The sequence below is a fragment of the Prionailurus bengalensis genome, chromosome D3 (assembly GCF_016509475.1).
Source record: "Prionailurus bengalensis isolate Pbe53 chromosome D3, Fcat_Pben_1.1_paternal_pri, whole genome shotgun sequence".
NCBI lineage: Eukaryota > Metazoa > Chordata > Mammalia > Carnivora > Felidae > Prionailurus > Prionailurus bengalensis.
This window is the reverse complement of record NC_057356.1, coordinates 37,659,121-37,686,452: the sequence shown is the minus strand read 5'-3', so window position 1 is coordinate 37,686,452 and position 27,332 is coordinate 37,659,121. Positions and strand designations below refer to the sequence as shown.

At 41.1% G+C, this 27,332-nt stretch overlaps 1 protein-coding gene across 1 annotated transcript in view; it reads right to left on the bottom strand.

The window, feature by feature from the left end:
- The window catches only part of L3MBTL4 (L3MBTL histone methyl-lysine binding protein 4), a 450,084-nt gene extending 443,696 nt beyond the window's left edge, over positions 1-6,388 (bottom strand). Inside the window, exon 1 of the mRNA XM_043558331.1 lies at positions 6,290-6,388. The gene's annotated coding sequence lies outside the window, so the exon portion shown is untranslated. The remainder of the gene's footprint in view (positions 1-6,289) is intronic.
- Positions 6,389-27,332: the final 20,944 nt, after the last annotated feature.

Genomic DNA, 27,332 nt, shown 5'->3' with positions numbered 1-27,332 from the left:
CATTTATACAGGCCTGGAATCATGTCTATCATCTGCTCCTTGGTTTTTATTTAGAAACAAATTTCATCAATAATGACCAAAAGCAATTTTTTAAATGCTGTCACTCAAGGAAGTCTCATCTCCAACTCTGGTGTACTCACAAGAGAAGGAACCATGAAGGTAAGCAATGGCTTACAGTCATAGGACCAAAGAACTTTCAAGGCGTGGCAGAGTCTCCCAGTGTTAGGATCAGTGTTGGGACACCATGGTATAAGGAAACTGAGTAGTAAATGGTCCATGTGGTACATCCAGTAATTTTAGACCTCCTCAGTCATGACTGAAAATGCTACCACCAAGGCAGCTTGACAGCAGGCTCTGAGATTACACGTATTTGGGTGCATGTGCCTATTTGCAGAAAGACTGGATATTCAAGTTCAGGAGGTACACTGGGTCTGGTGTGAGGTGTGAGCCAGGCAGAATGCAAAAATCCTACAGCCAAAGAAGAGGGAAAGACCACATCTGCTAAACTTTGTTCAAAACCCCGTGCCCAGCACAGCGCTGGATAAATAACATATATCACAGTGACATTGAGTTATCTCCCTAAATATACTTTATATCCAATAGGTCTTTCACTGGAAAAATGGCTAAGGAAAAGTTACCAAGTCTTCTTCCCACCAGTTGTCCCCAGTTTCTCATGCCAAAGATCAGAGGAAAACACTGGATTCCTTTCCCCTATCCTTTAATCTATCAGCAATTTTATAAGATTCTACCATCAAAATACTCCCCAAATCCTTCCATTTCTACTCATCTCCACCCCTACCTCCCTGGTCCAAGCAGCAGGACTCCCACCTAGACGCCTGCAGTGGTGTCCTAATTGGTCTTGCCACCCGCACAATGCTCTGTAGAAGGCAGCCAGAGTGGTCTCAGGGGACATAAAGCAGGCCACCCTGTTCAGACTCTGCAAAGCCTTCCCATGGCAAGAAAAATAGAATGTATGATCTTTGGTATGGCCCCTACGGGCAGGGATCATGCTCTGGCCCCTACAACTGTACCAGCTGTACCGGGTCGAGGGAGGGGGTGGTGGGAGTGGGGGGCTTCACATGTGTGCTAACCTCTGCCTAAACTTTTTTGCCCTGCTCCCTACCCAGCTAGCAGCAGCTACTCATCCTCAGAGAGGACTTTTATGACCCACAAACCCATATAAGGAATTCCTGTTGATCTTTCTCATAGTACACTTGAAAGTTTGTCCTTCTACATTTATTTGGAGTCTGTTTCATATCTGTTCCCTCACTTGACTATCGGCTCCAAGAAGGCAGGAGTTATGTCTGTAGTAGCCATCCCCATACACAGAGCATGCAACTGACACCAAGTGGATACCCAGCAAAAATGCCTTGCACCCATTTGGGCTCCTTCATTCATCTCTCCCTCAAAAGGACAGGGAGTAGGGCAACAATGATTTCATCTAAAAGGCTGTCATAATCCTAAAAGCTAGCATAATAGTTTACACACCAAAGCACAGTGCATAAAAAGTGTTGTGCTGTCCATCTGTCCCTCTAGTTAAATATGGTCTCTCTAGCTAGTCACGGTGACAAAGAAAGATGCGTGCACTTCTGCTCCATCGCCCACATCCCACACCTGATACTTTCCAAACAATTAATCAATTATTAATTGTGGCAGCGACCACACTTTCATCATTTAAGATCCACCTTCAGAAAGGATGCATAAACATTCTCCACAATGTCTAGCTTCATTAAGAGAACACTCTTCACATGAGCTGAAATCGATACAAAATGAAGAAAGTTTCAGCAGGTGACGCTGAGCTCTACTGCAATGACATCTTCCCCAAAAGGCACACACAGAGCACGGGAGCAGAGCAGTGACAACTGATGGAATCAGAGTAAATGTTTCATTTTTCCACTGCTACTGTGTAAAGTTTGTTGTATTTGCAAAATCAAACAAGGATAGATTCTTCTCAGGCACTATTCTAAGAGAAAAAAAAAGTAATGCAAATGTTTAAACAAAAGATAATATTACGTGTGTCAATGAAGATTTTCATTTTTCCCGAGTACGTTCTAATTCATTGTTTTTGCTTTATTTTGCTGAAGTACAAGATAGTATCTATATTTACACTACTTACTGTAAGAGTGTGTGAACAGTCCACTGGGGTTTTTTTAATGAATCTAAATAGTTTTCTTCACTTGGAGGTATGTGCCTATAATAAACTATGCTCAAAATATGCTTACCAATACTGTAAGATGGAAATGCTTTGGAAACAAGGAAACACTATTCATATTAAAGGGGACATCTACATCCCTGAAATGGACAGCAAATGCTACCAACAGCTCACACTGAAGCCTTACCACTGAGATCACCTGGTGCCAGCCAAGTTCAACCACACCTTCTCAGTTGGGGTTTTTCATCTGCAACTGATGAGACTTAACTCAGAGTTTTCTGCAGAACCTCCTCCACCAGCATCCCTATTACTGTTGACGCCTGGTTTTCCTCCCCCTTCTGACCACTTCTTTGTTTCTCTCGCTGACACTGTCACTGGGTGCAGCCCACAGTCCTGGACGTGCTCTCTCACCTCTGTGCTAATTTATTCACCCTGTCTCTTTTACTGTCACCGCCATTCCTGGCCCAACATCACAGTTGCTCTCTCCAAACTCACTGCCACTTCAGTTTCAATTGTGTATTTTATAAACTGATCTTATCTGCTCCACCCCCACCCCCACCCCTCCTCAACCACCTACCTGGCTCTCCCGCTAATTTCCCCATTTTAACAGCAGCATTCCTTCTGAATTAAAATACTTGATGGAAACAATGAACACTTATCTGTAATTTTCAAACTCTCCTTCAGCTCTAGAGAAGGAGAAGTAAAGACGTGTGAAGGAATGGAGTGGGAGCAGAGAGGCTGGGGCTCCTTTTGCTTCCTTGGTCAGACTGGGTGGCCTGGTGCTTCCCATACAGCCTTACCCCCCAGTGGCTTCAGGACTCCCCCTCCTTCAAGGTAAGAACTCCAGAGCTTTCCATCTGCAAATCTCCCTTCATACTCAGAATGATCCTCCTGACTGCTGCTTTTATCACCCCATGCCTCTGCTCAGCAGCTGCCTGCTCACACAGGGATTCAGTCCTACATATATCTGTTGTCTATGCACTTAATCACTTGTCAAGTACCATCCCAGGCCTCAAAGGGTTATTATCATTTAAGTTAAAAAGCTATGACTACGGGGGCGCCTGGGTGGCTCAGTCAGTTAAGCGTCCGACTTCAGCTCAGGTCACGATCTCACGGTCCTTGAGTTCGAGCCCCGCGTCGGGCTCTGGGCTGATGGCTCAGAGCCTGGAGCCTGCTTCCGATTCTGTGTCTCCCTCTCTCTCTGACCCTCCCCCGTTCATGCTCTGGCTCTGTCTCTGTCTCAAAAATAAATAAACGTTAAAAAAAATTTAAAAAAAAAAAAGCTATGACTACAGTCCAAAAATATTCCAAATAAAAAGAGATCTAAGGACCTGTTCATACCCTTACTGAACACATGTTACTTAAAAGACAGACACTAAATTGTGGAAAATATATAAAACTTTTTTGATGACCCTCATTAATGGCGATCATAGTTAATATTATATTGTATATTTGAAAGTTGCCAAGATAATAGATCTTAAAAGTTCTCACCACAAGAAAAAAATGTGTAACTATGTGTGGTGATGGATGTTAACTTTAATTAATTGTGATAATTATTTCACAATATATCCATAAATCATCATGCCGTACACCTGAAACTAATACGTTAATTATATCTCAATTTTTAAAAATAAACAGGAAATGGTAAAATCTAAAGCCTGGACCATCAAAAAAAAAAAATACCTGTTTTTACATATGCATTTATAGGTGAACTAGGGAACGTGGAAGCCAAAGGAAGGAAGTCTGATGTGAAAATCAGGGATCCCTTCCCAGGAGAAGAATTACACTTGATCATGAAGAATAAACGGTTTCTAGTTTGGGACGGTAGGAGCTGATGGGAAGAGCATGTACAACCACAATTCCCAATGTGGGCACTGCAAATAATCTTTCTTAGTCCTAAACAAATCATAATCATTCCTTTTGAGGAGTGAAACCCCCTTCTCCCTCTTAGGCCCCAATCTCTTCTTCCTTCGCTCTGTCAATCCATGAAGATCCACACACCTCAAGACTCAGCCCAAGACCCAACTCTGTGTTCCTTTCTGATCACTCCAGATCCCAAAGACCCTCTCCTTGCCAGACTCCCTGACCACTATCTGTTTCAGACTGATGGCATTTGATTACACATTGTTTTAGTCTCAAACCTCATGTTCCTATCACATTATTTTGTTTACAAACATTTGGTTTGCATATTTTATCTACCCAACGCACTAAAAGCTCAAGCTTTTGGTGGTTTGTCATACAAATGTATGAACATACATAGTAAATGGCTTATTGTACAAATGACAATTGAAATTTTTATGATGAATTAGAAGTGTAATTTAAGATACAAATCACACAAGTATCGCAATGAAACATATAGGTAGGTGGTAGCACTCACCTAAGATTCTTGTGATCAACTTAAAACCACACATCTCCTTAAGGTAAAAAGTAAAAGACATTTCCTTAGTTTCTTTCATCTGTCTTCACCAGATCACCATCTCACCAATTCCTTTATTAGAAAACAGATTGAGAGCTCATAGTAGAGGTAAACCAATACTGCCCCGCAAAGCGCTGAATAAAGAATTCCACAGTCAAGAGCTACAGGAGATACAAACTCATCAATGTACCTTACAATCTGAGAGCATAATCAATAGCATTTGTAAGCTCATCTCTCCTACTTAACAATCGCACTCCATGTGAATATAGCAGAATCCGATCCACTTGGATGTTAGAGAAATCTCTCCTCTTTCAAACTCTTTCTCCTGATTCTAGGATACCATGAAAAGACATTTTTAGCATCTTGTGAAGAGCTAAATGCATTCAAAGTCTATATTATCAAGCATCAAGAACAAATTCCACCTGTTTCCCATTCTAACATTTTTGAGTAAAGGGGACTAGAAACACCAGGAGACCTCACTACCCTTATTTCAGGAAAGGAGTGAAACTGGAGGCTGCCCCCACGCCTTCTAGAACAGCTCCAACAGTTTAACAGGGATCCCTCCAACAGGGATCCAAGAGACGGTGCCACTTTGGGCGTGGAGACCAAATAACCCTTAGTGTGAGTCTCCTGGGCATGGAACGGCCCCAGCAGGGCAGGTCACGGTGACCAGACTGAACTCCATGGGGCTTTCACATGCGGGAGTCTTAACAATGACAATGACCGGACCTTCCTTTTATTTAGTTTTCACCTCCAGGCAGGGACAGATTAAGAATGACCCTCTAAGTGGATAAAGGCATATACAAAATAAAGTACATCATATGGACTTTAATCAAAGACTGCAGGATTTAAAAGGCTGGCGACAAAAGCCACCAGAATTCTCCCACCTTGGGGAAAGGCTTCCACCAATACCGCAGGTAACTGCGGCGCTGGCCCAAGTGTCCCCAGGTCCGCTCGCCTCGCCCTCGGCCCATCTCCGCGAAGAAAGCCCGGGAGGCTTGGGCAGCGCTCCCCGGGGCGCAGTTCTGGGCTTGTGGCTGGAGCTAGTTAAACCGCCACAGATTGGCGAGGCGTCCCCCAGCGCGCACTTCCTCCGCTCCGGCCCCGGGGCTGGGCAGAACTTGGGAGAGCACGACCAGGGAGGAAAAGGGGCTGGAGTGAGGAAGCGCCCGAGGGTGTCTCGGCCGCAGCCTTGTACCGCCACACACGACAGCTGTCGGCGGAGAAGGGGGGGAGACCGGGGACGCCCGCCCCGAGAAAACAAAAGCCAAACGCCCACCGCCGGGCGCCCGGTGGCCTGAGGCCGGCTTGGGACCGCCTGGAATCCCGCCCCGGCCCTCGTCCCGCGGGCCGAGGCTGAACCGGCGCCTCCCTGCCCAGGTGGCCGCGCCGACACCCCCGGCCCAGGTGGCCGCGGCGGCCGGGAGCGGGACGGTACGGGGCCACGCCACGCCCGTCCGAAGTGGGTGACAAGTGGGGCAGAGCCTCGCGCGGGGAGCCCGGCGCGCGCCCGGCGGCGAAAGAGAAAGAGAAAGAGCCGGCGCCGGGAGGAGGCGACTCCTAACCGCCACCGCCCCCTGGCCCGGCCCGGCCTCGCCGCGGGCGACGCGCACGCCCCTCAGTCGGGCGCGGGGCCCGGGGCCAACCCCGGCGGCGGCGGCGGCCGTGGGCGCTCACGCGGTCCCCCGACCACACGGCTCGGGCTGCCGCGTCGTCCTTACCCCGAGCAGAGCCGGGCCGCCCGCAACGCCGACTCGGCGACAGGCCGGCGGGGCGCGAGCCGGAGCGGCGAAGCTCGGCCGGCCCAGGCTGCGGCGCCGCTGGCCCCGCGGTGCCCGGCGGGAGGGGCGCGAGGGTGCACGCGCGGGGTGGGGGCGCGGGAGCCTCCCCTGCCGGCCCCGCGCGCATGCTCCCGCCGCACCTGCCTCGCTCCGGGTTCCGCTCCCCGGGGAGCGGAGTGGACGCGGGGCGGCCGCTCGGGCTTTCACGTGGGAGGGAGGCGGCTGCGGCTGTATCTTCGAGTGCGTCTTTCCCCTTATATGCTCCCCGGCAAGGAGTCCCCCAAATCTTGGCTACTTCCTTCCTGACCCCTACCCACTCGTGCAGTGTTGTCCCGGGGCGCTCATCCCTGCTTCATCCCAGCTCTTCGGATTCACCTTCCAAATGTTCTCAGGCCTCTGGATTCCTCTCTGTTCTGCTGCTCCTTCGGATTTTGCAACCTCCTCTCAGATGCCCCTTTCCCGCTCTCGACTTCTCTACACACCCGTCTGCGGATACCATTTCAAAATAAAAGAATACTCTTTTTGAACGGCTAGAACAAATGATTACTGACCCTGTTCTAGCTGCTTGAGATTGAGTAGGAAACAGGAGCAAAGGAGTTCCTGCCCTCAGGAAACTTACAGTCTTACAGGTTAGTGTTAGGCTTTCACAAAGCATCGTTGCAGGTTTGGAGAGAAACTTATTAAATCTTTTATGTTGGTTTATGTTTAAAAGTAGCTGGTAATCGAAGACTGTATTTTGTGACTTTTAGATGTAATTTTCTTTCATGGAGGTGTCTTGTGTAAAAATTCTAGTATGCAAATAATAGCTGTCAAGTACAAAACAAATATTAGCTTGCTTCCAGCAAGAAATTCAGTGATTTAACATGATTAAGAATAATAACTTCTAAATGATCTTTTTGGTTTGTTGTTGACTACCATAAACCAACAACTAAAACTTTCATTTTTCAGGTGAGACTGGTCCGTTGGTACAAACACCATTTAGCGTTTTTACTGAAGAGAGAAATAGAAAACCCTTTGCTAATGCAGTTTTTCAATTAGGAACCATGATCACAGAAATTTATAAGTACACATACACACACGGCTGTGTTCTATGCTCTAATCAATTAAAAAAAACATTTCTGGCAAAGAAAAAGAAAAGGAAGCAGAAGGTATCAGTATAGAAGAGAACATTTAAAACAGATCTAATGAAGTGGTATACTTTTTTCATCCATTTAACATGTTTATGCTAAAGACTTTATAGAGTTGTGTATTTCTGTGACAACAGGCACACCTCGGGATGCTGTCTTGCCACACTTGCTCACCTGACTGCATGAAATTAGAGTAGGACCCAGTGGTTGGATGAGAAGTTCCCCTCCCTGCTACTTAGGTGAGCATAGATGTGCTTTATGTGTCCTTTTAGCAAAGGACAAGTGTCTCGATTACTGCAATGTAACCCTAGTCTTTCCCAGTGGTGTTTATCATTAAAGACTCTAAGTCTTAATGACGGAAACATCAAAATGTTCCCAGCACAAAGAAGAGTTAACAGCAGTCTGGTTCCACCTTCCCCTTAGAAAAATCAATATTAAATACTATACAAAATAAAAGAAAGCTGGATTGAAATCCAAAAGAATGAATTTACATCACCTTGTCTTCGCTTTTTGGGGAAAACGATTATTGTAACATGCTTATTGAATATACATGGCTTGCATTGATGAAAACCAAAACACTGTTTTCATGGGCAAGGTTTAAATAAGGAAAAGAATGCACCAATAAAACAGGTGACACAGGCAGAGAACCTCATCCTGGGTTACTTAAATGTAAATCTGTGGGTGCATAGTGCTGACAACAACATATGATTATATTCAAAGAAGCTGACATCTGTTTTAAATGATACTGTTATTCAAATTATATGGAAATATAAGCAGTGTATGCACTGGTACACTTATTACAGAATTTTTGAAAAGCTGTTGTAGTAAATCCCTTTTATTTGAACAGCTGCAGATTAAAATGAAATAGCCACATTGTTGGGTATTGCAGTGTTACCAATGGTCGTTGTGAACAATGGGGTTTAGAAATCTGATGGTTACAGCATTTTGTATTTATAATTCAGTTGAATCTAACAAACTCTAAGTGGCAAAGTTAATGTTGGCCAGACAGGTAAGGATGGCTTATTATTAGATAGGCATCGCTGGTAGAATGGTAAACACAGAAGAACCCCTTTCGGCACATCTTCAAAGCATGACAGAGTCATGGAAGTTCTATAATGTCTGTCTGTCTCTTGCGGGTGGAAATGAAACCCTCTCATTTGCTGAGATAGTGATCGGCTTTATTCAAGGAATACTGCATTTTTAAATTTGCTAAAATTATTTACTTTTTTCTAATTGGGTGGTTTTATTTTATTTTTCTATGTTGTCTATTGTTGTTTTTATATGTATAAATGTTATTGTTAAGTAGAATTAGATTACATTGCTTTATTATTTGATCAGTAGCAGGATTGCCCATTGATACAGACATGTTCTTAGAATTCATGATTGTTTCCTAGCATATACTTAGGACTGTTTGTGAGTTAAACACAGAGTAAATTCCTTTATACACTGCAGTGTAATTGAAGAGAGGTTATCTTAACAGCATTCTATGCTTATCCCACAAGTAAATTGTCCATTGCAGCTATAATAATTTCACTGGTCACCATTTATCATCAATAATTATTACCCTCATGTTTATTTTCATGTCAATGCCACTGTTAATAATTTTATTTATACCACACTGTATTTTCTCTGTTACTGTGATATTTTCTTAAGTAGACTGCCCAATATTAAACTTTATTAATGAGTTCAGATATAAACAATTACATAGAGTTATATTTAAGTGTAAATACTGGTTCAGAGAGAAGTGTAAATAACATTGAAGAATTAAAACTAACTCAAAAATTTTTTAATGTTTATTTATTTTTGAGAGAGAGAGAGAGAGAGAGAGATAATGCAAGTGGGGAAGGGACAGAGAGAGGGAGACACAGAATCCGAAGCAGGCTCCAGGCTCTGAGCTGTCAACACAGAGCCGGATGCAGGGCTCAAACACACGAGACGTGAGATCATGACCTGAGCCGAAGTCAGCTGCTTAACCAACTGAGCCACCCAAGCGCCCCAAAACTAACTTTAAATGATGCCAAAAAGCTTCATAAATAAGATAATATGCACATTATACTATTTTTAATTGATGACTTCATCAAAAATAGATTTATTTTTATATGTGTACTATTTATTTTTATACTTGTACTTTTTTTGATGGAACAAAGCTATCATAAAATAGCATAAAAACACTGTTTCCAGGTATATTCCAACTTATACCTGGAATTTTTAAAAATCCAACTTATACAAAATATTTCTGATGATGTTTAAAGTCTGTATAAACTGACTGAATGAGATAAGGATCCTTATATCAATAGATAAACTTTAATTCCCACTACAACCATACTGAATGAACTAATAGGATTTGGAGAAAGGCATGAAAACTGCAGAAGGAAAGCCAGCAATGCCTTTAATCTCATTTTCAAAGATATTGATGACGCAACATACCTTCTCCAAGGTGAGAGATCTGGAAAAAGAAAAATGGAAAATTCAGAGTAGGCAATTCATACTTTCTTGAATAGATATATGCCCCAAAAACTGTAGCTAGATATATATTCTCTAAGAAATAACAGGTGTTATAAGACGTAGAACACATGCTAGGTGTCAGGAAAGATGGTTGTTATTCCTACCTCTGCCATTGATCCATCATGGAAGAAGCCAGCTGGCTATACAGGATGTGTCTCGTGGCATAGGACTTACTTTCAAAACCACCAAGTTCAGGGTCTATGTCTAGTTCTTAGTATTTAAGGCCCAGAAACCTGAGTCTGTTAATGCTCCCACAAGTGATCAGGCTAAGGGAACCAGCTAAAAACAAGAATATCAATTATGCTGATGGATATAAATGCCAATAAGATGGATATTTGGAGATCAGCACATTCCCACCACTGTAGTCTACAAAGGAAGGCAAGCTATGTTAAAATATTGCCCAGTGGCCACGAAATCAGAACAAGGAGAGCTGGTGCTTCTTAATGGGTAGTGTCAGCAAATGACAAGGGTATAATACAGTCATTCTCATAAAGGAAGGTCTTCAGCCAAGATGTTCAAAGGCTATGTCAGCTCGTTATGATGTTTTTCATTGAGGTCCAGTTTCTAATCCTTGGGATGTTCCCTGGTCACCTTAACTGGATTTGAGTGCTTTAAAAAAACTCCATCAGCAATATATTTACAAATCATCTTCTGTGGGGGCTGCTTCTGCAGAATAATATGCTCATTTATTTTTTTCTTGAAGCCCTTTCAAAGGATGGATTTTTCTTAACCCAAAAGTACCTACAATCCCTTCCATACTATCTGCCTAAATGAAAATGTGTTTGAGTTATTTCCATTTTATATTTAATTTCTGTATTTTGTTAAACCTATAGCCAAAATTAAAAGGTCAGATTTTTTTTTGTTTAAGGCGTTATCTTAATGATTCATATTCCATTAAAAAGTATAGAGTCCACTTTTTCTGGACTCAATATGCACGTGTTCTCTTACATTATAATAGTTCCAACACAAATTCTTACAGAATTCATTTCCAGTTTTACAAATGTGAATTGACCTAAAACTACTAATGTGACATTTGCTTGAAAAAGTAAAAAGGCTTTGTCCATTCTCATAGGAAAAGAAGTTGCATGTTTCTTTAGACTTTTAGTTACCAAGTGTACAATGAATACCTTGAACTTAAATATTGTGAATTTGTTTCTGGATTGAAGACAGTTGATTACTCTATATTACTGAGCTATTAATAGTACCCTGAAAATAAGATTATCTGTTTATATAAAGCCCTGAATGGAACAAAGCTCACCAACTTAGTCTAGTTGAGCCAACAACATAAAATATAAGAGTAAGAAAGTTGTTCCTAAGTAATTTTAAGCCTTCTATTTTAGTACTAAACTCCTCACCTATTCATGACCTCCTTGAAAAACCCCTCACTGACCTTCAAATACTTCTCTACTCCATCTAAAACCATGTCTGTGTAAGTATGGTAGATTAAATTGATGCTCTGAATTACAGATGACCCATGACTTTGGTTTGATTTAGGATTTTTTTGCCTCTACAATGGTGCAAAAGTGATACCCATCCATTATAAACTGTACTTCAAATTTGGAATTTTGATCTTTCCCCAGGCTGGTGATTTACTGGAAGATCCTCTCTAGTGATATGCTGGACAGCAGCTACAGCTCCCAGACAGCTGTGCCATCACAAGAGTAAACAACTCACGCACTGACAACCATTCTGTCCCCATACAGCCATTGTTTTTGTTCTTAGTACAGTATTCAATAAATTACATGAGATATTCGATACTTGATTATAAAGGAGGCTTTGTGTTAGATGATTCTGCTCAACGGTAGACCAATGTAAGTGTTCTGAGCACATGTAAGGTAGGCTAGGCTGAGCTGTGATGTGTGGTAGGTGAGGTGTATTAAATTCATTTTTAACTTACAATATTTTCAACTTAGGATGGGGCTTGATAAACCCCTTTACCGATACCCCCTTACAATGTAACTTTGTATTTGGTTCCATCATAAGGTGGGGACAATTTCCCACTGCTGGAACCTGTGGCTCACTTTGCTCAGTAGAATATGATGAAGTGACAATATGCCAGTCCCAAGCTTAGACCTCAAAGGCTTTGTGTGCTCTTGTTTCCGTCTTGCTTCTATGTGATCACCCTGAGAATTAAGCGCTCCTGCTGGAGAATGGGACAGAGCCCAAATGTTGCATTCAAAGCCCTAGATCCGTGGAAGAGCATGTAATGCCCAGCCAACCCATCACCTGACCATAGAAGCCTGAAGAAGTGATTCCAGCAAGGCCAGCTGAGCCAGGATCAGCAGAACCGTGCATCGAACCTATACACTCATGAGAAATGAGAAATGAGTCTCCAAGTGCTGGACTGTTCCTTTATGCAACAATAGCCATGTGATACAAAAGGTTTATTTATTACAGCATTAATGCAATTTTTTTCTCGTGGAGTAAATTCAATACCTAAGTGTTCTGTTCCCCTAAAACTTGGAAGTTGTATAAGTCAGACTTGCTGATTACAGGGACAAAGTCAGAGGGTGCAAATGCAGCTGTTTATGGTTTGCATGAATGTGGGTCAGTGTATAGAATTCTTACTCTCCATTAAAGTTCTTCCTAGTGCAGCCATTCTGTCCTCCTTATTAATTCCCCCACCCCCCGCCCCAGTTTACACAAAGGCTCAAGTGTTTCATCCTGAGGGACAGCAACAGAAGACTTCATTTGACTTTGTTTCCCTCACAGGCAGCCCTACCTCCCTCTCCTCTTAGTTACCAAAGTCCTTGAAAAATCTATCTATGATTTATACTTTAACTGCTTCAGGTCTGATGTTTGCTCCAGTGCTCTACTGAAACAGTTATCTCAAAGGTCATAAATGGCCCTAGAATCGTCCAAATTCATTTTACCATCTGGTCATTTACCTGCTGGACTCCTCTGTTCCTTGGAGGACAATGAGCCTGCTCACCTTCAAGTCCCATCCTTTAGCCATGGTCAGGGATAAAATCCCTTTGAGGTCACTTAGAAAAAAGGCAGATTTACCAGGCAGAAGCAGAGGTATTTCCAGAATCAAAGTTTGGAAGCACAGCCTGACGACCTCTCTAGGCACTGGGACCTGCCAATCCAGGCACTATGGCCTCTCAAGCCATTTCTGCTCTCTGGATATGCAGCGTCTTTCTCTGTCTCAGCAGATACATGCAGCCACCCCAGGCCCAACTTCATATCATTTCCAGTTCAAGCACCTCACAGACTGATCCACTTTGCTGGATTCTAGTTCCTCATTCCTGGAAGAGAAAGATAAATTGGCCCAGCTTGATTCATGTGTTCACTCTTAACCTATACTTGGTCAGGGACACCTATTCAAAATGTTACAGATGCCCACAACTGACATAAGTATTGTACAGGTGAACAGATAACCCCAAATGTTGTCCCCTCAAAAACTTCAAAAACCCTTCATGACTATCCTTGACCTACAGCTCCAAGTCCAGATGTTACCTAAACTAAAGGCCACCATGCTTTACCCCACACAGCACAACCAGCTCCATCTCCAGCTCCGTCACCGAGGACAAGATACTCCCTGTTCTCAGAATTTTGCCGATTTGCCCACAAAGCCTTATCCGGGAACACTCCTCTATCAAGGCTTTTCCTGAATATTAAAATATGATGTACCTTTGAGGATTCAACACTTAATGAAATCTCTCCCATGAAGCATTTATCAATTGAATTGCTTTATTTTTTTCCTTCTACTAGGTACCCATAACATCTTGTTTATACATCTGTATTGCATTTGTAATACTTTGGTTTTAACTATAATCACTTCTTAGTTTACGTATAACTGACAACTACGGTTTTCTGAAGAGGAAGAACCATCTCTTTTAAGTTGGTTTTACATTTTTAACTGTCTGTGGGGTTTTGCTTTTAATTTTTGTCCTTTTTAATGCAATTTTTTTTTCAGAACATGCAGGCGGTCATGCAATGAACACCCATGCATCCACCCATCAGACGGACTAGTATATTATTTAACACTTCATTCTCGATGTTTTTAAAGAAGTAAAACATTAGGTATAAAGTTGAATTCCTTGGGGCGCCTGGGTGGCGCAGTGGGTTAAGCGTCCGACTTCAGCCAGGTCACGATCTCGCGGTCCGTGAGTTCGAGCCCCGCGTCGGGCTCTGGGCTGATGGCTCAGAGCCTGGAGCCTGTTTCTGATTCTGTGTCTCCCTCTCTCTCTGCCCCTCCCCCGTTCATGCTCTGTCTCTCTCGGTCCCAAAAATAAATAAACGTTGAAAAAATAAATAAAATAAAATAAAGTTGAATTCCTTTATCATCCCTTCCTTTGTCTCCCGCTGCCTGTTGTGCAACTATTAGGAATTTGGTACATATCCCTTTACTATAAGCTATAATCCTTATGATTTTTTCAGGTTTGTGTCCTTTAAAGAAATCCTTCCTTTACTCTGAGTTATAAAAGGTGATGTTTTTTCTTAAATATCTTTTAATGATAGTGTATTAGTTAGGGCCTCAAGCACTTACTGAACTTGTAGGGGATACAAGGCAGCCTTATTTTGCTTCTGACTCTAATGGGGATGCTTCTAAAGTTACTGTGTTTACTGTAGGCTCTTGTAGAGATCCTTTTTCAGGTTAAAGAAGTTCCATTATCTCTTGTTACGAAGTGGTTTTTGTTTGTTTGTTTGTTTGTTCTTGTTTACATGACAAGTTTGGATATTATCAGAGGCCCATTCAATATTTATTGAGATGGTCAGTTTTTCCCTTTCATAATGACCTCTTTCAGACATTTTACTCCTTTATTTCTCAGGGGTATTGTAACCATACTTAAAGTTATTTTGATGTTGTTTTCCTATTTGAACTTTATTCCTAATAAGTTCGTCTTCCAATTTTGTTTTGTTGACTGTTTTCTCAGTGTCAATTATCTTCAGAGTCTTTGGGGGGGGTTTTGTTGTTGTTTTTTAAGTCTGTTTACTTTTAGAGAGAGAGAGAGAGAGAGAGAGCTGGGGAGGGAGAGAGAGAGAGGAAGAGAGAGAATCTCAAGCAGGCTCCACACTGCCAGCACACAGCTCAGCGAGGGGCTTGCACCCATGGAACCACGAGATCATTACCTGAGCCAAACTCCAGAGTCAGACACTTAACCAACTGATTCACTCAGGCACCTCATTCCCACAGTCTTTGAGTAGAGATCTGTTTTCTCCTCTCCCTCTCTCCGCTGCCCTCCCTTCTTTTGCCTCAACCTGTTCCTCACCTTCTTATCCAGATTCAGGCCTTGTCACAGCCACGCTGGACTTCCATTCTACAGTGATATTGAGGGTCCGGGAGACACAGACACCAAGATAGCAAGAAATTTGGCCTAGGCCTAGTGCAGCTGCACTGCAGTGAAGCTGTTTTCTGGATCTTTTGGGGCCAGGAGACAGCACCCAACCCCAGTTTTAGACCTTGAGTGTGGCTCCAGTCCTCCATCGTGCATGAAATGCTTTTTTGATAGGAATGGAGCTGCCATTCACTTCTGATAGTTTATGACCCAGAAACTCCTAGTTTTAGCCCTGCAGTCCACTGTGTGTTTCTGTGTTTGTATGTTTCTAGACCATGGAAATGATTGCCTTGTCATCTTAAGTTGTTTTAGTGGCTTTGTTTGGATCAGCATGGGTACTTCAAAGAGGAACTCAGTGACTTCTCCAAGTCTCCATTTCTTTTTTTTAAAAAAATTTTTTTTTCAACGTTTATTTATTTTTGGGACAGAGAGAGGCAGAGCATGAACGGGGGAGGGGCAGAGAGAGAGGGAGACACAGAATCGGAAACTGGCTCTAGGCTCTGAGCCATCAGCCCAGAGCCTGACGCGGGGCTCGAACTCCCGGACCGCGAGATCGTGACCTGGCTGAAGTCGGACGCTTAACCGACTGCGCCACCCAGGCGCCCCTCCAAGTCTCCATTTCTAATTTGACTTTATTTCTCTCTCAGGACCTTGCACAGTTCTGTACATGTGTTATGTGCTCAGAAAGTTTCTGGAATTGAAACCACTATGTCCTGTTCCAGGACAAGCTGAGTGAATGCTCAGAAGAAATGCACTGTGGGGGCACCTGGGTGGCTCAGTTGGTTCAGCATCCAACTCCTGATTTTGGCTTAGGTAGTGATCTCACGGTTGGTCATGAGATTGAGCCCCATGTCCGGCTGCTGGCGCTGAGTGTGGAGCTGCTTAAGATTCTCTCTCTCTCTCTCTCTCTCTCTCTCTCTCTCTCTCTCTCAAAAGAGAAAAAGAAGGGTGCCTGGGTGGCTCAGTCAGTTGAGCGTCCAACTTCAGCTCGGGTCATGATCTCACAGGTCATGGGTAAGAGTCCTGCATTAGGCTGTCCGTTGACAGCTCAGAGCCTGGAGCCTGCTTCGAATTCTGTCTCCCTCTCTGTCTGCCCCTATCCCACTCATGCTCTGTCTCTTTCTCTCTCTCAAAAACAAATAAACATTTAAAAAAATTTTTTTGAAGAAAAAGAAAAAGAAGTGCACTGTGGAGGAAATTCATTCATTAGTACAGACTTGACCTAGATGAACTTTAAGTGTTTTTGTGTCAAAGATTTCCAAGATGTCATACTTATTTACACGAAGAGAGTGGCTCTGAAGGTAAGCACATTCAAACAATTGCCAGAACAGATGGTTACCAGCTGCTCAGTAGATACCCAAGGGTGACAAGGATGCTATAAGAGGTGCTGCATGTACAATTTAACCCTAAGAGACCAATGTAATATATCATACGTGTTTTCAATATTATACTTCAGATTTTTCTTTCTTTGCCTATCTTTACTAATCATTGTTATGGTGAAATGTATGCAAGTAACTAGACTATTTGGGGTTAAAGTCTTTTTTAAGTTTATTTATTTATTTTCAGAGAGAGAGAGAGAGAGAGAGAGAGAGAGAGAGAATCCCAAGCAGTCTCCACACTGTCAGTGTGGAGCCCGACATGAGGCTTGAACTCATGAACCATGATATCATGACCTGAGCCTAATTCAAGAGTTGGATGCTTAACCAACACATAGAGTGACCCAGATGCTCTTAAATAGAGCTTTAGATATGCAACTCGATAAACCTCCATCTTCCAAAAAAAGAAAAAAGAAAAAAGAAAAGAAAACTCTGATTTATCTTTTTTAATCTTACATTAGCTTACCTTGCGTCCCAACTCAACACATAAGTCTGGATACTCACACTGTTTCTAAGTTCCAATCCACAGGCTTGTCTTTTGCTCTCATCTTTCTTCCACAGGCTATGATTTAAACCTGGAAACAGACCACCACCGCAATAAACAAACAGCAAACATGAATCAAAAGGCAAGACTCCTACTTTATCACTAACATTCTTAGAATCACACTAAATTTTCCATGGATACAAGTATCGATAAGCCAGAGGGCCACACATGGATTGTGTGCATTGAAGTTTACTCAGCATGTGGATAAGGTCTGACACTGTACTTATGTTTTACTATACTTATACTCTATCCCAATAGTATTTTCAAAACTTTTGTCCAATAATCTTTGTAGAGGCTTTGGTCAACATTTATTGAGGTACTGCTGCTTCTTCATCATCATTCTGGTCCATTTGAAGCTCTGAGGGAAAATTCGAAGTAGCTAATTATGCAGATTCAGTTGTACAATATTGGCTTTTGTCACATTGCCAATGCCCCTTTAATGTTTTATTTCTAAGTATTTCACTTAGTCTTCATATCATCTCTCACCACATTGAGTTATTAGCATCAATTGTCTTATTTTATAAATGGAAAAATAATTAGTATTTCTATGGTTTTCTGTTTTTTTCTACAATGTTGTTACTTAGGTTTCACTGATTTCTGACAATATGACCTTGAGAACATCCTATCTTAAATAACCTGATACTAGATAGTAAAACATTTAGTTGGATTTATTTTGCAGAAAAGATAAATATATTATGAAGCAAAAGTTAATACCATATATTATTTTTTCACCAACTGTAAGCCTAATGCTTGGAAAACAATTTATTAAACTATGTACAAACTGTTTTATAATAATAGATTTAAACATCCTTTACTCGGGAAAAGATTTAATGATTTCATTTTCTTTCTGAAATTAAAAAAAAAAAGTTTAAATGTGTGTGTGAATCAGACTTCAATTTAAAAAAAGAGTTTAAAGATAAGGGGGTATCAGGGTGGCTCAGTTGGTTCAGTGTCTGACTCTTGGTTTTGGTTCAGGTCATGATCTCGAGGTTCATGAGATTGAACCCCACATGGGGCTCCACACTAACATCATGGACCCTGCTTGGGATTCTCTCCCCTGCCTCTACTCTGCCTCTCCCCGGCTCATGCTCTCTCTTTCAAAATAAATAAACATTTAAAAAATAATAAATTTAAAAAGCTTAAAAATACATACATACATACACACATACATACAAGTTTAAATGCAAAAAACAATCTATGAGCAAAGCAAATATCAGCTCTTCTCCCGCCTTTGATGACTTTAATGCTCTCGCTCAAATCCTCCCACTCAGGGTGTATGCTTGAGCCCTGCTTCACAAACAGGAGTTTGTTTCCTCCTCAGGAGTGGGCGACCATGTGCTGAAAGTACACAAACCCACGGGCATCTTTCTAGAACATCAGTCTTTTCTCTACCTTTGGCGGGAAGTAGTAGAATCAAATTTTTTAGCTGATGACTTAAAATATTATTCTTATATTAAAATTTTGTTTCTCTAGAAAAAAAAATATTCCAGAATAGCCTATCTATCCCAGAGAGTTAATTTTATTTTTCTAATATTATCACTCGCCATAGTTTTTCTATTTTTACCCCCTCAATAATTTCATTCATGCATTCATTTCTAATAAAAGATTTTTTGCAGAAGGGCTAAACTACAATTTTTGTGGGTTTCTTGTTCCTTTGGCTCTTACGTATCTTGATCCAGATAGAAGATTAACCTTAGCTATGGCACACAATGGTGTATAGAATTGTACATGAATACAGGTTTGTAGTTCATGGTAACATGATTGTTATAAACTACTCTAGTAAATATGTGAATGGATTTAGCATCTTATTATGCAGCAGCTATATCCTTTACAAAATAAGAAACTAACCAACAACTATTACCATGGTAAAATTTTAACATGGTTGAGACTGGGCATATCTACTAGGGAAAAATGTTCTTCCCCAGTACATCATGTGGTCCCCTGCCTAGAGGATGAACGATATCCTCTAGAAAAGGTGCGTACTTTCTAATCACACCACATGGCACAAATAAAATCATTACGCTATGACAAAGTCCCTGTGGTCTTATTTCATTAATGAATACACATCAACCAGGCAACTTTAAAGGAAGGAATTATAACCCAATAAACCCAATTTAATGTATTTATTCCTCTCCAAATTCTCTTTGCCGAATATTGTTGTTTTTTTCTTCCTAGTGGAAATCATGAAATCAGGAAATAATGTGTTCTGCTCTTTCAAATTAATTTTAATTTATATTTCCATGTGTCAGCAGGGTTTTCACAGTTGACATGTTTGTAACTCTGCTTTACAAAATTAATTTTATTTCATATTTTCATGCATCACCATGAGCCATATAGTTGACATTTTTATAGTTCTGCAGTGATCTTCTGTTGTAATGTGACCTATTTTGCTTAGCCATCTCCTATTATTAGACATTTGGGCTTTCCCTGTTATGTTTTTGTTTTTGCAATCATAAATAGCATACTATAAATATTTCTAATGAAATAGTTTTTTAATCTGTTTATTTCCCCGGAGAATGTTCCAAAGAGTAAGATTATGACACCAAATCATATCCAATAGTTTCATAGCTTTTTTTTTTAAATAAAAACTAAAGCAATTGAAAATGTGACCAGAAACATTTAAAATGTCATTTTCAGATCCAACAGATCCAAAATTTTACATTTTATAACCTTTACTTATTTGGTAATATTTATACAATGGGTTCTTAATGTTGCTAGAATTTATTAACAAATGATAGAGATATGGATTAATCAGTGTGATGATTTATTTGTAGTTCTCTATTACTGAATGCTCATTTCCTTTAACCAATCATCAAATGGAATTTGAATGTTAGCCATTATAAATTTGTCTCAATTATTTCTGTATTTTACAAAGCAAGCTTTTTCAGGAAAAGAAGTATCATATTATTTTTTAAAAAAGCATCATGGGGCACCTGGGTGGCTCAGTCGGTTGAGCGTCTGACTTCAGCTCAGGTCACGATCTCGCAGTCCGTGAGTTCGAGCCCCGCGTCAGGCTCTGGGCTGATGGCTCAGAGCCTGGAGCCTGCTTCCGATTCTGTGTCTCCCTCTCTCTCTGCCCCTCCTCTGTTCATGCTCCGTCTCTCTCTGTCTCAAAAAATAAATAAATGTTAAAAAAAAATTTAAAAAAAAGCATCATATTATCAAGCACGCAGAAATGTACACAAAAAATATAAAATATACCCTGAAAATACCACATGGGGAAGAAATAACATACAGCTAATGTAGCTGAAGTTCCCTGTGAACCCTCCTCAACTCAGAACACATCCCCCTCCAGCCGGAACTGACTATTACTCAAAAGGTAATGTTTACTATAATCATGTGCATTTTTATATTGTTCCTAAATACATATGTAGACATAAAACATATACAGTGTGTTTTGCATAACTTTAAGTGGAATTTTCTGTGTATATACTTCAAATTTGCTTTTTTTAATGTTAAAACATACTGTTTACATTTCATACACTTTGAAATATGTGTATCTAGTGTATTTATTTTAGTGGTTATATATTATTCCAAACTATCTTTTTCTGATTGAAGATGTCAGTTTATAATTTTTTAAGATTATAGACCATAACTAAGTGAACATTTTCTTGTACCTCCTTTTCTGATTATTTAATATATATATGTGTGTGTATTTATACACACATACACACATGCTATGTATATATGTAGAGGTGAATAATATACATCACACACACTCAGAACTGACATTGTTGAATTCTTATTACCCAATTGCTGTGAGAGATAGTTCCATCGTTTCACCAATCTATGAATTTTGCATTTCCCTGATCACAAGTGAAGTTGAACATTTTTCTGGTTTCTTTCTGTCATTTGCCTATCCACATACTTTGATCATTTTTCTGTTGAATTGTTTTGTCATTTTTCTTATCTTTAAGATCTTTATGTTTTGGATACAAATCCCTTGTGATTTATGTGCATTTCACATGTTTTACGCTAATCTATAGCTTACACTTTCAGTGTATAGTGTTTTTCGATGCATGGAAGTTTTTTTATCTTAAAATAGTTATTTTTTTCATCCTTTTAAAAGTATATTTTGTGTTTTTGGTATTCAATAAGAAACTTGAAATCAAGAGTAGGAGGTTTAACCAACTGAGCCACCCAGGCACCTCATCAACATTAAACTTTAGTATTATTATTTCTTAAATGTTTGTTTATTTTTGAGAAAGAGAGAGAGAGAGAGCAAGAGAAGGGCAGAGAGAGGGAGACACAGAATCTGAAGCAAGCTCCAGGCTCTGAGCTGTCAGCACAGAGCCTGAAGCAGGCTCGAACTCACAAACCACGAGATCATGACCTAAGCTGAAGTCAGATGCTCAATGAACTGAGCCACCCAGGCGCCCCTCCAGCTAGTATTCTTATTATGGTGATTCTAAATTCTGGTTCAGACATCTTGCTTGTATCTGCGTTGGTTAAGTCCCTGGCTGTAGTTTCTTCCTGCTCTTTCTTTTGGGGTGAATTCCTTAATTCATCATTTTGAAGGGGGAGAGGTAACTAATGGGGTAAAAAAATTAAAATTAAATATTAAAATTAAAGCAAACACACACACACACACAAATCGAATAAATGATGCTAGATCCTAGGTGTGTTTTGGTCTGGGTGCTGAAAGGGGCTTGATAGATTAGAGAAAAAAGGGGAAAGAAAAAAGGAAATCGTTTGAAAATTTGAAAAAATAAATACACTGAAGTAGACTAAAATGAAGTGAAGGAAGTAAAATAGGATTTGAAAAAATTACACAAAATTAAAAAATAGAGTAGAAAAAATTGAAGAAAAATATTTTTAATAAAAATTGAAAATAAAAATGAATTTTTCTCTTTCTGTATTCAAGAAAAAGAAATGAAAAAGAGAAAATAAAGAAAAAAGGAAAGAAATAAAATTGAATAGATGGACCAGCGAACAGACTGAAATACCACTAAAATTACTTCGTTTTCCCCTAGAAGTCAGACTATGAAGTGCTTTATAGTCCATAAACTAAGCAGGTGGAGAGACTTGTGTTCCTGAAGAACCAGGTTGGCTTAGTTGGGTGGGGCTTAGCGTAATGGCTCCATTCTCCACTAGATGGCCCCGCTTAGCTTACTGGGGTGGATTGCTATGGCGCTAGTAGGTGCGTATGCGCATGCGCGGGAGCGGTGAAAATGCGTCACCCAGCTCTCCAGCCTCTAGTGTTGGAACTCTGTTCTCCCCGATCAGCAGTCGCGCACCAGTCCTTTGTCTTCGGCTTCCATCCACTCCCCGCTTTTACACAGTCCGTGACCAAGCCTCAGGCAGTACCTCTCTCCTGAGTTTGTCTCCAGGGAGGCCATTTTTTGCGACTCCTTACTTCTGAGGGACTGCGGCTTTGACCCATTCTTCCCCTCCGCAGGAGTGTCTCACCGAGCAATGGCAGGGTGCCGGCCACACCCAGGAACATTCGAGGGGCTATGCTGCTGCTGATACTGAAGAGACTTCAGCTGGTGCCAGCCCGCCCCAGAAAAAGTTCGTGAGACAGCGTAGCAGCAGCGTTTCAGAGACTATGGAAAATCACAAGGCACATCTGGCACCAGGCTTCACCCTTAATGACCTTGTTCCAACACCAGCAAATGTGGTTGTTCTCCCAGGTCCACTGGGGCCTTGCCTTTGGGAGGGAGTCACACAACCTCTACCAGGTGCCCTCCCAGCAGGGGTATCACCTCTCCCATGTGGCCTGAAGAACCCTGGACCCCACTCCGCTCCTGAGGATTCGCCCTTCTCACCAGAGCACCGCCAGGTATGGAACTGCGGAGTTTCAGACTCTGTGCTCCCCATGTTTATGGTCTTAATGGAATTTAAACCCTCTCCTTTCTGCTTTCTCCCTTTTTAGTTCAGTCCCTGTGGCTGTTTCCACTTTTCCACTTTCTCTCCAGCTGCTTTTGGGGGGCTGCTTTTCCCATATTCTTCCTCCTGCTCCATCCTCTCTGCAGGCAAAAACAGCTCCCTGCCCTCTGCGGCTTCTGTTTCCCCCAGTTCACCTCTCCGTGCCACATAGCTGCTGCATTCTGTGGTTCAGGTGGTGCAGATTGTTGCGTTAATCCTCAGATCAGTTTTCTAGGTGTGCAGGATGGTCTAGTGTTGGTCTGGCTGTATTCCATGGACACAAGACACACAAAAAACTTCCGTGCTGTTCTGCCATCTTGGCTCCCCCCAGGACTTAATTTTTTGATAAAATATTATGTTCAAGTTGAAAAAAATTTCCAAGAATCAAATGTTTTGCTTTGGTCTAAGTGGAATCTTTTTTTATTTTATAGCTTTGTGTTACTTGCATAGCGAAGCGCAATAGGTTTTTGTGTATTTGTATCCCTGTGACCTTGTTGAACATGTTTATTCTAAAGATTTTTTTTTACTGATATTTTAGGAGTTTATAAATCGATATTTCTACCATGACAATGATGGCTACAATACATTAAATTCCATGTACAGACACTGTGCTAATATTATATGGTAAACTCTTTATTATTCAGAAAATAAGACTTCTATGGTACGAATTCCCTATTCCCTCTTTCACAAAAAAATTATCCTTCACCTCCTGGGCAGAGGGAAAGGGGTTTTGCCAGTTTAAAAAAGCTGCATCTCACATTCAAACTCGTTTCCTTGGCAGGACACATCCTTAACAACATTTGAAATCCTTGAAATCTTTTCTCTCCTACTGCATATGAGCTACTGGTACTCAAACCATCTTTTGGACATGTGATTACCATCTCACAAACCTCACTGTCCACCACCATCCCTGGTACTTTACAGCATCCCGTCTTTTCATGCATTTAAGTAGAATCACCCCCTCTTTTTGCAAGCGGATTTCTGTTCCCTGGATCACATTATCTGATGCGCTAACAACCCTTCCAGAAATAATGATACTGTAACACGTGGTCCACTCCTCTTTCTCCAGAGCTGCATCACTGATTTTTTTTTGAAAGTGGATGAAAACATCAAGTAGCTCAATCTAGTTTGCTTTTATGTGTGGGGGAAAAATGACTCCATTTTGTTTTACTGTATTCTGTGTTTTTTAAAAAAAATCATTAAATGCTGATCATATCTTTTATAACTTATAGAGACCTGGAATATGTTTCAGAATGGCTGTGAACTACATTTCTGAGGAATTTTATGTTAGAGGAGCCATTTGTGGCTGACAAACCATGCTAATAAATTGGATCCTGTCCCTATTTCAAGCCTTCCCCCATGGACCCCACTATTATTTTTGCAGGTATACTCAAGCATACCTTAAATAACATTTCCTCATAGATAACATTCTAAATCTTGTATAAGAGGCACACAGGATAGTAAAAAGAGGTTCAGCCTGGGGAGACAGAAGCTCTTGATTTCTGAATGACCTTAGGAATCATTTGAATTCTCTGACCCTCAATTTATCCTATAAAATTAGAAAATTATAGGGGTGCCTGGGTAGCTCAGTCGGTTGAGTGTCCAACTTCAGCTCAGGTCATGATCTTGTAGTTTGTGGGTTCAAGCCCCGTGTCGGGCTCTGTGCTGACAGCTTGGGACCTGGACCTGCTTCTGATTCTGATTCTGTCTCCCTCTCGCTGCCCCTCCACTGCTCACACTCTGTCTGTCTGTCTCTCTCTCTCAAAAATAAACAAACAGAAAAATTTTTTTAATAAAATTAGAAAATTATAAATAAAAATTTCAAAGGCCATTTTAACTCTAAAGTTGATTAGTATGAAGAAAATTAAATTTTAAAAGAAACACTAATCAATGATATGCATCTTTGAAGAGTGAAATGAATATCAGTATGGGAAGAAAGTGAAGATTCCTTAGTCCTTTTTGCTGGTTGCTCTACTGCATTTTAAGGTTTATTTATTTATTCATTCATGTAATCTCCACACCCAGCATGAGGCTTGAACTCACAACTCAAAGACAGAGAGTCACATACTCTACTAACTGAGTCATCCAGGCACCCCTCTACTGCATTTTAAATCATACACTATAAGACAGTTGAAAGGGTACTTTTTCTTTGTGAAAATATTCAACTTAATATGCACATTTAATAATGAATCATTAACTGTATTCTTTCTTTCCTGAATGTTTCCTTCAATAATATGGAAGCAGAAGCATCATCATAATGACTAATTTTTATAATATGCAAAATAGCATGCGTTCTCAAGCACCCAGCTAACTAATAGGGTATGATGTAGACACTAGGGAGAACAAAGGCTCTCATCAACAACAAAAATATTATAAAAGAAGTAAACCCCCTTCGGCTAGAAAAAAAAAAGCAACAACAACAGCACTGGAAATACACCATATCAAAATGAAAACATGTGGCAGAATAATATCTGACATATTAAGTCCCTTTGGGGCATCACTTCATTTCTGTTCTTGTATTCCCAGGCATTCACCTTTTTGACTGCCAGATGTAGGTCTTTTCTGCTCCAGAGACTAGCGATCTCATAATTCTTAGTTTTCAGGAGGCAGAAGACAAACAAAATGCTTGGTCCAGGTGTAAGCTGACAGCTCACTTGAAGAGCAAGTTTCTGTGCAAGCAGAGCAAAGTGCTCTCGGGGCTGGTCCTGGTGATGATTCAGAGCGGGGAGCCCTGTGATTTGCTGACCTCCACTTGAGTTCCAGAGAGTGTGTGCAGTGGGTTGGTCCAATGAGAAAGCCCCCAGAAAATTTGGACACCTCAAGATAGAGTTGATCTGTAAGTTTCAGGAAAGCCAATAGAGCAAATAAGATGTGAGAGTCTCCTCTATTCTGCAGCAGCTATAGAGCGGTGATGGCAGGCCTAGGCTGAGACAGGCCTAGAACAGTCCCAGACACTGTGTTCGGCCTCCAAAGGGCATGGGAGAGATCCTAAAACTTCCTACCATCCCCCAAGAAGGGGCATGAATGGCATGAGGGAAAGCTGATGCACCTGAAGGAGGCTAGAGGTCAGCAGGGGGAAGACGGCATACACACTGCTGAGAGGGTGTCCGGACCGATGGGGAGGCATGGTTCCCACTGGGCCCCAGGCAGAATGGTTATGACTCAGCAGATGCCAGAAGATTTACGAACAGGCTGAGCACAGCAGAAGCCCCATCTTGCCCGGTCCCCGTTGTCGCCCCTGAATGCACCCACCCAGGGGCATGACTCCGTAGCTGACCTCAAAATGGAATGCACCTCCGAAAGAAGGCAGAATCATGCATTCACTGAAGTGTAAATATGAAACTCCAGAGAGATGACCACAATTTCTGTCATTAGGCAGAATAGTGCCTGAAAATGTAGGTTAAGTCTCATTATTAGACAAATAATGAAAGTTATACATTTGTAGGGACCTGCACATATGGAATGTATTGATTGCACATTGTATGAAGACAATGTATGTTGTCCACACAGCCGTGGAGCCAAAATTTTAGAACCTGGGTGACTGTTTCTCTTAAGAACAGATTCTTATCTAATTGTGACGATATCCATGACATAAGGAGTATTTTGGAAATTTTTTTTCAGAGCTTCTAGTCACTAGATATTTACTTCTCCGTAATTATGAATTTATAAATGATAGTTTTAAAATTATGATTGTAGTAGATGGCTAGAGTTGTTGTAACAAAATACCACAAACTAGGTGGCTTAAACCACAGAAATGTATCGTCTCATGGTTCTGAAGGCCAGAAGTCAGGGATCAAGACATCAGGTGTCTAGGTCATTTCCTTCTGATGGCTACAGGGGAGGGGTCTGTCCAGACCTCACTCCTTGGCCCTGAGATAGCTGCCTTCTCTCTGTGTCTCCTCACATTATCTTTCCTGTGTGTATATCTGTCTCTGTCTCTAACTTTCTTCTTTTTTCTAAAGGTAGCAGTCATATGAATTAAGACCCATCTAATGATCTCATCCTAACTAAACTACATCTGCAATGACCCTATTTCCGACTCAGGTCATGTTCTGAGATACCGACAGCTAGGACTTCAACATACTGATCTTCAAGAGAACACATAACAAAAATGATCTAGTTGGTGATGATTAGGCCATCAAAAAGAGAGATTGTTGAGTCTCCATGATGTCTGTTACTGAATATTTTCCAAAAAGATGCACCAAAATTAATACCACAGAGGACAATAGGGAACGGTAATGGTTTCTGGCCTAATTCAATTTAAGTGAGAAGCATGATCTT